The sequence below is a fragment of the Bison bison genome, unplaced genomic scaffold (assembly GCF_000754665.1).
Source record: "Bison bison bison isolate TAMUID 2011002044 unplaced genomic scaffold, Bison_UMD1.0 scf7180017864495, whole genome shotgun sequence".
Classification (NCBI taxonomy): Eukaryota; Metazoa; Chordata; class Mammalia; order Artiodactyla; family Bovidae; genus Bison; species Bison bison.
This window is the reverse complement of record NW_011495054.1, coordinates 13,822,277-13,831,281: the sequence shown is the minus strand read 5'-3', so window position 1 is coordinate 13,831,281 and position 9,005 is coordinate 13,822,277. Positions and strand designations below refer to the sequence as shown.

The 9,005-nt window shown below is 45.3% G+C and overlaps 1 protein-coding gene across 1 annotated transcript in view; it reads right to left on the bottom strand.

The window, feature by feature from the left end:
* SLC5A1 (solute carrier family 5 (sodium/glucose cotransporter), member 1) overlaps positions 1–9,005 on the bottom strand; it is a 95,120-nt gene that overhangs the window by 29,494 nt on the left and 56,621 nt on the right. The gene's annotated exons all lie outside the window — the stretch shown is intronic.

The following is a 9,005-nucleotide window of genomic DNA, read 5'->3' as shown; positions in this document are numbered from 1 at the left end:
TATATTTAGCCTTATTGCAAGGCTTGTGGGATCTTAGTTCCCCCACCAGAGATCGAACCTGAGCCCCCAGCAGTGAAAGCATGGAGTTGTCACCACTGGGTGGCCAGGGAATTCCTTCAATATAGTATTTTTACTTTTTATAAAGATCTCAAAGACCCCATATATATATGTACAAAACACTGCATTTTTCAAAGGTATAATATATCTAATAATATATGCTAGAAGGCAAATTGGAAGGGTGTGTATTAAATACCCAAGAGTGGAAGCCTGGGAGAGGAAAGGAGAATGGGACTGTGACTAGGAGATGAAGGAGGAAGTATCAGGGGAAACGAGAGAGGGATTTTGCATTGACTGATCATGATACTGTACCATCGACTCAACTGCATCTGAGATCCAAGAGAACTCCAAAAAGTTCTAGAGTTTTTCTATATCCAGGAGGAGAAGGCAGAGCAACATTTGAAAAGCACCACACTAGTATTAATATAATTATCTCCAATCTTGCTGAGCAATGCAGGGAGGCTCTATTTGTCTAAAAATCCCTAAGATGGTTTAAGTCTGGAACAAAACACATATTTCCCAAAAGGCAGATTATTGTTCCAAGGAACTGTCCTAACTCTCCCTCAATATATGATTTATAGCTGATATGCTTAGTGTCATATGCCAAGTTAGAGGAGAGAGTCTGGAGGTCTCCAGAATGATGAGAAGATGATGGTGTAAGTGGCTTCATTCATTCATTCCACAAATATTAATTAGCACCTATTCAGTATGTCAAGCTCTATTCTAGACACTGGGGATTCCTCTATGAAAAGCACTGACAAAAAAAAAAAAGAAAAAGAGAGATCAGTGCTGTGAAGAGAATAGAAAAGTGTGATAGAGTGATCCTCTGTGGGGTGTCTAAACTGAGATCAAAATGATAAAAGAAGTGACCACGCTGAGATCAGAGGGAAAACATCCCAGCAAAGATCACCCCTCTGGCCAAGTAGGAAGGTCATCGTTGGAAAGCAGAAAGAAGGCCAGAGTGGCTGGGTGGAGTGAGATGAGGTTGGAAAGCTGGGAGGGGTCCATCACGTAGGTCCAAGTGGGCCGCAGTAGGAGTGTGGATTTTGCTCTGTGATGGGAAGCCACTGGAGGGTTTCAAGCAGGGGAGGGACAGGATCTAACCTGTTTTCAAGGCTTTCTCTCAAGCATGTGGAGAGTGTAGTGCTGGGAGCAAAAGAGAAAATAGAAATGTGCAAGAGGCAATTGCTGCTTGTAGATGAGAAAGGACAGTGGCTAGGTCTCCGCTGGTGGCAGTTGAGACAAAGACAAGCATAGACATTGGAGTACATTTCGGAAACAAAGTTGATGAGCCTTGTTGATGGATCAGATGTAGGAGACTGGAGAGAGGGGTCATCAAAGATAATGCCTAGAATCAGGACTTCAGTGGTGGGTATCATTCACTGAGAAAGGAAACTGTGTACTTTAATTATTGCAGCTTAAGAACTTTAATCTTTTGTTGCGCATACTTTAAAGTGTGTTGAACAACATATGCTTACTTGCCTTAGTTAAAAAGATATGACCCAGTAAACTCTGCATAAAGAAGTTAATTACCAGGGACTTCCCTGGTGGTCCAGCAGTTAAGGATCCGCCTTCCAGTGCAGGGGACACAGGTTCTATCCTTGGCCAGAGAACTAAAGCCCTCACATGCCACTACTCCTGAGCCCACACGCAATGAGAAGATCCCAAATGCCACAACGAAGACCCAACAGCCAAAAATAAAAATCATAAATTAAGTAATTAATAAAAAAAGAAGTAAATTACCATTGCCTCTGATCATAAATTGAATTCTCATGATGTGAAAATTCTATTGCTTCACATTACATTTTGTCCTCATTAAACAAACATTAAAATACTTTGTGAGGCTAAAAAGAAAAAGAAAAGGAAAGAGGAGGAGGGGAAGGGGAAACTGAGAGGAAAGCTGGCTGTTTAAGCACATCCACCTCCTCCTCAAAGCTTGGTGGGAATAACAGTCCACCTTTAATCAGAATTCCCTTCTGCGTGTAGCCTGCCTGTCATGATCCATCATCTTTTTTTTTTCATCTATCATTTCTCAATAAATGATTAAGCCTAATGTTGTATGATTAAGGGCATAATTATCAGTAATGATTAACTGCATTAGATTAACCTTAAGTTTAAGAAGTCCTCTCCAAGATCTTCCCAAAAGGAGACAGTGGACTTTAAGCAGTTGTAGGCTTTCCTGGGGCAGTCTGCACCATTTGATGGAGTGGCGGCCAGGGGAGCTCTGGGGATGTTGGTCCAGGTGCAGTTCATTTCTATCATGGTCATCACTGTTCTCCAGTCGTTCACCTTGGCCTCATCTGAACTCCCACCCATCACCACAGGACCTGCACTGAATCATTTACACCTGACTCTGCCTTCACAATGGCACTGGCACCCAGCACCTTTCACATAGTCCTTGTACAGGCTGTCATTATCTCCCAGTTTTTCTTTAAAAAAAAAATTTTTTTTTAATGTATTGGCTGTGCCAGGTGTCAACACTCAGGCTCCTCGATCTTCGTTGTGTCACGCTAAATCTTTAGTTTCGGCATGAGAACTCTTAGTTGCGGCACATGGGATCTAGTTCCCTGAACAGGGGTTGTTGTTGTTCAGTTGCTAAGTCATGTCTGACTCTTAGCAATCCCGTGGGCTGAAGGATGCCAGGCTTCCTTGTCCTTCACCATCTCCCAGAGTTTGCTCAGACTCATGTCCATTGAGTCAGTGATGCTATCTAATCATCTCATCCTCTGCCACCCTCTTCTCCTTTTGCCTTCTATCTTTCCCGGCATCAGGGTCTTTTCCAATGAGTTCTTTGCATCAGGTGGCCAAGTATTGGAGCCTCAGCTTCAGTATCAGTCCTTCCAATGAATATTCAGGGTCAGTTTCCTTTAGGATTAATTGGCTTGATCTCCTTGCAGGGGACAGGAGTTGTGCCTACCCTCAAATCTTCTCCAGGCTAAGCTTTGTCTTCTCATGTGTCTGCTCCTCAAGAGCCACCTTTGTCGCCCTCTCTGCCGCCCGCAGCCCCAGTTGTGACCCCAGAAGGGCTTCAGACCTGAATAGACCGGTCCAGACATGACTGGACTGAATAGCCAGCCTAAGCAGGCTACCCTTAGTGACTTCACATCTGTTTTTGACATCATGTGGTCTCAGGTACTCTTTCAAACCTGCCGCTCAGCACCGGGTTCTTGGCAGCGCTGAGGACAAAGCCAGTGCCTCTGATTCCCATCACTGTCGGAGACTCTGCCTCTAAATTATCTGGACCATTTAACAGAAAAGGATTTCTTCTCAGTGCAATTTAGATTCCTGATAATGTGCAATTATCAATACAGTGGCTCTATCACTTAAAATTCATTCCTTCAATCCCTCCAGGATTTGGCACAAATTTGATGTCTTCCCATGAGCCTTCTCTAAAAGGACAACTACCGAAACCGCAAGGAAAACATCTGGCCAAATTCATTTCTCCATACCAGCGACAGTCAGTCCCCTACATACGAACCTTCAAGTTGGGAACTTTCAAAGACGCCAACGTGTGTACCAGCCCCTGCACGCCAGCTGTTGTACTACTGTACTTTTCAAGGTGTGTGTGTGCTTAGTCACACAGTCATGTCTGACTCTGTGCAACCCCAAGGACCGTAGCCTGCCAGGCTCCTCTGTCCAGGGATTTCCCAGGCAAGAATACCAGAGGGGGTTGCCCTTTCCTTCTCCAAGGGATCTTCCTGACCCAGGAACTGAACCCACGTCTCCTACATTGGCATGCAGATTTTTTACCACTGAGCCACCTGGGAAGCCCTTTCAAGGTTCTGTACTGTAAGATTAGAAGTGTTTTCTTTATTTTTTGCATTCGTTTTTTATGTATATATTATTTCTGTGAAAAGTATTATAAACCTATTAAAATACAGTACTATACAGTTGAGTGTGTTAGTTGAGTACCTAGGCTCACTTACTTACTGCATTAATGTCAGGAGTTGGAAGCTAGCAGGAACTACATCTATCTCTCAAACCAAAGGAAAACATCAATCCATCTAACGATCATTCCTTCAGTGTTTAGCCCTAGGGCTCCCTGAACCAATGCTACTCACAGAGTGCCCTTTGGGCCTGGAGCATTGGCTTCACCCAGGTGCTCAGGAGAACTACAAAAGTTCAGTCCGCACCCCAGACCCACTGGGAATCAGAGGAGTAAGGGTGGTTCTTATACACAGTAAAGCTAGAGAAGCCTGCCCTAGACCGTACTGAAAGTCACTATTCCTTCTTAAACTTGTTTTGACCTCTTTTTTGGGGAGTGGAAGTACAATGACTAACTACAAACTTGGGATGCTGAGATGCGGAGGACAAAAAATTGGGGGTGAAAGAATCTCCTACTTACCTCTAGAGTTGTTTTGGGGTTTTTTTAGTAGTATTTTTATTTTAACACTTTCAGAGTTTTAATGGCCTATTACCATGGCACTCAGGCTACAAAGTGGGAGACACTGTCACTTCCCCGTAGGCCAAGATAACAGCACGTGAACTGGAACAAGCTTTGGCCAATCTCACTGGTGAAACCCTAGAACCGGCAGGCTCAGTTGAATAAAGACTTCCAGAGGACCCTCACACCACGGGAAAGTTATTGAGACATTTCAATGGAAATCTACACAAGCCACTCAAAGGCTCTTTGGGAAATTCTTCCACAAACACTTTGTCACCTCAAGAGATGGAGTCATAAGAGTTCCCAGAGGGTGATCTCAACCACCAGAGTCAATCAATAGTGCCAACTGGAGGGCTCTTCTTTCCTGCCATGGCAAGAAACTGGGAAGAGGACTTCCAGGCTCTCAGTGGCCTTTGTAAACTAGCCCCGTCCTTCTTCTCCAGTCCCAGTACCTCCCCCCGCCCCACCCACCTCCACCCCTAACGCCTTCCAAGTCCTCTGCACTCCAGTTAAATCACACAGACCCAGCCTCCTAGACATACTCGGGAGGCTTTCCTGCCTCCTGCTTCTGTTTGCACCATTTCCTTCTGTTTGGAATTCCCTCTCCATCAAGTTTTACCTGCAAAAACACAACCCCCGTGTTCAAAGAGAATCCCAGTCCTATCTCTCTGCTGACACCATCCAGAGCCAGGCTCTTCCTCCCCTGACATTGCCCCGCGTGTTGCCTGTTGCACTTTCCCGATGCCTATTAGGCCCCATTTTGGTAACTGCTTCTGTATAAGTGCTGTTCCCCAAACATCCTCTATTTCTTGAAGAGCATTCTTAGCACAGGACCTTCCTTGCACGTGGCAAGCACTCTGTAAAAGCCTGCTGAGTGAGCATGTGGGTGGGTGAGTGACAGCAAACCCTTGGAGCCTCCTCTTGGGGAAACAGCAGGAACCAAGTGACCAAATGCCCCCGTGTTGCGTTGATTCTCACTGGCTGCATGACATCAGGATTCTTAATGGGGACATGCCAAGGATGGCTCTCTTCTGAGGAAGAGACAATAAACCTGTCCTGCCAGGCCCACAAAGAGCCCATAAAAACAGTGGGGCTCACTAGAGACTATGAACTGCTCTGAGATGTCAATAGGGTGACCTGTAAGCTTAGTGTTGGTAAAAACAAGACCTCAAGGAGGGGTCCAACCTTCTGTGCATCTGCATCACACTTGTGTTTCCAATTCCTCCCTCATCCTTTGGGGAACTGGTCTAATCTAAATTAACATCTCGATTCCCTAGTAAAGAGTCTTTCAACAGGGGAGGTTTGAGAAGGTTTAATCTTTGACCCTCACCATCTCTTAGGGATGACATTTCCTGGTTGGGGATAGAAGAGAAGGTGGGGTTCCTACATTCAGGCTATTTCATTTCTTAGGGCTCTGGTAAATATTTAGACACAGGCCTTCTCAAGAGTCATCATAATCTCTGTTTACTCTACGTCAACTCACATTCCCCATAGACAAAGGTGGCCTTTCATTTCTTATCTTCATGAACTCTCTCTTTGTCCCAGGAACCAAACAAGTGTGAAATCAGGAAACCACTGCCAAAGCTGTCATCTTCCCAGAGGCTGTAGGTGGGTGAGGTCTTCTGCTGGCACTTACAGGTCAAGGAGGCTGGACCTATAAGAGGTCAATAAGTCCTCTCCCAAACTCAGACAAACTCATCCTTGGGATCATGGACAACCCAGGGCCCCTCACCTGAAGGGCCTGATCAGGATGCATGATCTCTCCCCTACGCTGGTCCCCCTTCAGTTCCCAAGTACCCCAAGTTCCTCCCCACCTCAGGCCTTTGACCATTCTGTTCCTTCTGCTTGGATTGCTCTTTCCCCAATCTTCACATGGCTGTCTCCTTCTCATCCGTCAGAGCTCAATGTAAAAACGGCCTTCCCTGATCCTCTTGTGTAGGTTAAGACTCAAAACACTGCCTTATTACCACTCACCACTATTTGTAATTTTAGATACATTTTGTAAGAAGTTGTGTCACACACACACATAAATATATACCAGGACCTAACACAGATGTGACACATAGAAGCTAATCAACATGCAAATGTAGGATGAAATCACAGCAATGCAAATATAAGTAAATGGTTGAATTCATACTTTAACAAGGAGGATTTGGAGATGAGACACAAGGATAAGGGGGATGATAAGGGATAATGATGATGATGATAAGAATGGCCAACCTGGGTCACACTAACAGTATACTATTCTAAGAGATTTACATGTATTAACTAACTCAGTCCTCAAAACAACTCTGTGATGTAGGCGCTATGATCTCTATTTTGAAGTTGAGAAAACTGAAGCAGGAGAGGGTAAGTAACTCACCCTAGGCCACAGAGATAGGAATGGATGGAGCTGGGGTTCAAACCAAGGCAGCCTGGTTCTTAATCCCAACTCCAAATCACCCCCCTAACATAAAGCTTACCCAAAAAGAAACAGCCTCAAAATGAGCCATGTCACTGGCAGACAGGGAAAGCCCAGATACATTCCTAACTTGACTGATCCAAAGACTCCATGTTGGCTGATAGCTTCAGCACTCTTCTGACTTCCACCAACAAGCGACATCGATCATAGGTTACTTTTCCCTTTCTCTGTCGGCGGAAGTACTAAGGTGTTAAAGAATGCTGGGAAGGCAGCCAGAGGCAGAGGAGAAGCCAAGAGCTTAGGTACAAACTAGAGGACAGGAACTTGGCTACCCTCCAGGCAGCCGAGGCCTTGGAACACAAAGAATACGTTGGGTGTGTGACCACCTGCATGGGAATCAGAGAAACTCCTCTGAGGAGACCAACAAGCCTTGAAGAATGGGAGGGAAATGGGTCCAGAAAAGAGAGAGGGAGAGAGAAGGATGAGGGGGAGAGCGAGAGAAAGGAGGAGGAGGAGGCGAGCAGAGGGGAGGAAGAGGAGGAGGAGGAGGTGAGCAGAGGGGAGGAAGAGGAGGAGAAGGAAGAGAAGAAAGAGGAGGAGGAGGAAGAGAGAGAACAGGTTCTTCAAGAGCTAAGCAGACACTGACAGGGCAGGCAAAAAACTCTTACCAGGAAGGCAACACAGATATGCAGGAACTGACAAGTTCTGCAAAATCTTGACTCAAACTGAGAGAAACTACATGTCTGAAATAACAAGGAAGCATGGTCACACCAGATTTTACCACAGGGTCCTGTATGGGCTAAAATCGGGCACTCTGATTAGGGCCAGGCTCGGTTTTCCAGTTTTACCACTAAAACTGAGCCTAAAAAAATATATCCTAAAGGAAAAAAATGAGGTGTACATAGGAACAGAAATGTGGAGCACTGCTGGAGGCAGGTTTTCACTTGGACTTCCTGAATTCTTAACACTGCCTACATGAGCAATCACTGTGCCAGAGGAGAATGTAGGCTGAGGGCTCAGGTGACGTCAGCAAAGGGATCCGGCCTGAGGGCCTGGGGACACAGCTCTCTTCCCCCTCTCATTCTTTCAATTCAGTACATACTGGACACAAGGCCCTGGACTAGGTGTTGGAAGAGATTTTTTTTTTTAATGATTAAGAAAAATACAGGCTCAGCTCTGAGATAAATGAAAGCACACACAGCTTTATGCAATCAGCAGGAAGAGAGGGCTGCCTGGAGACTTGGCAGTCACCTCCACCCAGGCTTATGAAGGTCAAGTGCCTGTCTGTCTCCCATCTCACATTTTCCCAACCTTGCTCCCCACGCGAGCTCTCTGCTTCTCCTGTGTCCATTCACTTCACTCCTGCTTTTCCTCACTCCTGAGTTCCCACCTAGGTCTCAGGCCTACCAGTCTCTTCCCAGCGGCCACTCCTAAGTGGCTGACCTTTGATTTGATCCCTAGGTTTTAGACTTAGCAACAAAATCAGATACATTTCACTCAAAAGAGTTTAAGAAGAGGAGAAGGCAATAGCAACCCACTCCAGTACTCTTGCATGGACAATCCCATGGACGGAGGAGCCTGGTAGGCTGCAGTCCATGGGGTTGCACAGAGTCGGACACAACTAAAGCGACTTAGTAGCAGCAGCAGCAGCAGCAGCAGCATGTAGTTACAAGCATAATGTAGATGGATCCTAAACTACATATCATGTGTAATTTATAAATGAGATTATCCTTACATAAAGAAATGATCCTCTTAAGTGTAGAATTAATGGACTTTTAGATATACAGATGATACCACCCTGATGGCAGAAAGTGAAGAGGAACTAAAAAGCCTCTTGATCAAAGTGAAAAAGTTAGCTTAAAGCTCAACATTCAGAAAATGAAGATCATGCCATCTGGTCCCATCACTTCATGGGAAATAGATGGGGAAACAGTGGAAACAGTGTCAGACTTTATTCTGGGGGGCTCCAAAATCACTGTAGATGGTGATTGCAGCCATGAAATTAAAAGATACTTACTCCTTGGAAGGAAAGATATGAGCAACCTAGACAGCATATTAAAAAGTAGAGACATTACTTTGCCAACAAAGGTCCGTCTAGTCAAGGCTATGGATTTTCCAGTGGTCATGTATGGATGTGAGAGTTGGACTGTGAAGAAAGCTGAG